At 43.4% G+C, this 2,500-nt stretch overlaps 1 protein-coding gene across 1 annotated transcript in view; it reads left to right on the forward strand.

The window, feature by feature from the left end:
- cgnl1 (cingulin-like 1) overlaps positions 1–545 on the forward strand; it is a 59,482-nt gene extending 58,937 nt beyond the window's left edge. Inside the window, exon 19 of the mRNA XM_062524613.1 lies at positions 1–545. This exon is cut by the window's left edge and continues 706 nt beyond it. The gene's annotated coding sequence lies outside the window, so the exon portion shown is untranslated.
- The last annotated feature ends 1,955 nt before the right edge of the window (positions 546–2,500 follow it).

A 2,500-nucleotide genomic window follows, 5' to 3' on the forward strand; every position in this document is an offset into this window, starting at 1 on the left:
AGACGTTACTGATTTCTCCGTGACGGCCTCGAGCGCGAGCGTGCCGGGCTGCTCTAGTGAAGGGAAGCACTCGATGAGGGAGACGTTTTCAACGCGTCCGTTTCTCCGTCCCGTTCGTGATATTAGCTTAGCTAGGAGTTAGCGCACATCATAGAGGTCATCATAACGGTCAACTCTTCACGCTGTTTCTGTACTGCTGTTGTTACATATGGTTTGATATAAAAAGATATAAAATATATATATATAAATGAGATCGGTATTATTTTCACTGGTTGTTACTGTGCTATTCTGACTTATAAACTGGATCTCACTATTGGTGCTGCTCTGGAACTCATGTTGTGGAACTATGTGCGTGTGTGTGTGTGTGTGTGTGTGTCTGTGTGTGTGTGTGTGTGTGTGTGTGTGTGTCCGTGGTTCCTGTAATCAAATCATTCCCTTTTTCACAAAGAGAACTCGTGTGTGATTCCTGTAATCAAATGCATTCCTTTTTTTTTTATCACAAAGAGAATTAATCTTGTGGACCATTGAAGTAGAGTGGGGTTCAGTTTGGGGGGGTTGTTGGGGGGTGGGTTTGGGGAGGGGCACTTTTTGTTATCTCTATCAGAATTCTGGAAGCCAGTTTTTTTTTTTTAATGCGGCTAGCGTTCTGTGGGACCCAAACAGTGTTACCACGGAGACGGAGAGTAGGGTATTGTGGGGCAGAGCTGGGCCACGGCTGGGCCAGAACGTCTGCTGCTGCTGCCTGGAGACGGATGCAGCAGTGTGATGGCGCTGCCTATCCTTTGACGAGTGTGTTTAGTCTTAAAGTGTGCAGGGTGTGTGTGTGTGAGTGCCTGTTTTTGTGTGTTTCTTTTCTTTTGTGTTGACTGCACATGATGCTTTTTTAAAAAACTGTGTGTATATTTCTTGAACACAGACACAGACACACACACACACACACACACACACACACACACACACACACACGCACACACACACATAATTGTGTGGGAGAGAGCACATGAACACAAATGCGTGTCTTTGCTTAGATAATGTGGGGCTGTTCTTTACTCTTATGCAAGATTCCTATGATGAGGGAGTTACTGGATCCACACTGTGTTGACAATCAAATCTTTTTATCATTGTTTTTTTTTTTCTTTATCGCAAACACTGTGATGACTTTGCACTGTGTTCTTGGTCAAGTCCCTCCAGTATCCTTGGCTGGTGTTGTTGCCATATGTAATGAAATGTCTTTCTGTTGGAGCCCCCTACCCTAACCCAACCTCTGTGTGTGTGTGTGTGTGTGTGTGTGTTTAAGACAAGGTGTGTATGTGTGCGTGTGTTGGTTGGGGTGGGGGATGAAGGATGAAAGTATGAAGGAATGCTGCCTCTACCTCTCTGTATATGGCTGTCTTGCTTAGACAAAAAAAAACCTGATGAAATAAAGAACAAAAAAATTATATGGAGTTGTTTGCTCTCTCTCTCTCTCTCTCTCTCTCTTAGTGTTTTTAGATGGTTGGCCGATTACTACCACCTTTACCAGAGGTGGACAACCCGGGTTCAGAGAGTAAAAGTCCTGCTAAGTATTTGATCCAACCATTTAATAGCCTAAAGCAGCTCATCCTAATTAGTAGCTAGGTAGATCAGATTATTGTGTTACATGTAGGCCTACAAGTAGTAGGCTACATGGCAGGACTTTTACTTTCTGGAACCAGAATGTCCACCTCTGACCATTACTAGAGGCAAGTAGTCTTGGATAAAAGCCTAGTCTCGTTCAATAGTAGTAGCCTAGTGCTTCTATCTCTGATGCCGGTTAGCTCTGAAGTCTGAAGGGGGCAGCTGTATCAACAGCCTCTCGCCTTTCTTTAATAAGTATCCCGGAGGACAGTCTCCTCCCATCCCCCCTCTCCATCTCCCAAATATATATATATCGGCGAGGCTATATAGAGAGCCGAAGTCCCGCCCCTTCCGTTTGCCTCCATGGGACCTATCTTTGGATTTTTTTTTAATGGCAGTCAATGGAGAAATATAAATTATTTTCTGGTCCCGATTGTCTTGTGCCTTGAATTACCCATATGATGTTTGTCAATTTTAATGACAATTTTTCATGTAAAGACATTTGAAAAGTATGTTGTAACTAGTGAATTACAACATTGTGAAAGATCGTGTTTCCAACGACTACAAACACATCAGTCGCGTTAGTGACGTTAGACCAATTCACAGCCACGGGCGCCAGCAACAGGTCTTATTTGAGCTTCCCCCTTGCCGATGAAAATATCATGAGTCAAAGGATTAAACACACCAGATAAGTTGTATTTCATTCATAGACTGTACAAACACTGCTGTTAAGTGACTCTAGCTGGCAGCAAGATGTAACCGTTAACTAGCATAGTAGCTAGCTAACTAGCCAGCCTCTCGTTTGCTAGTTGGTGACGTGCATCGCTTGAGACAAGAGATGTAGTCCACTGAACGGATTCGCACAAAACTTACATAACTTTTAAAGTCTAACGAAAAACAGAAC

Source organism: Sardina pilchardus, chromosome 21 (genome assembly GCF_963854185.1).
Source record: "Sardina pilchardus chromosome 21, fSarPil1.1, whole genome shotgun sequence".
In the NCBI taxonomy this organism is placed as follows: Eukaryota; Metazoa; Chordata; class Actinopteri; order Clupeiformes; family Clupeidae; genus Sardina; species Sardina pilchardus.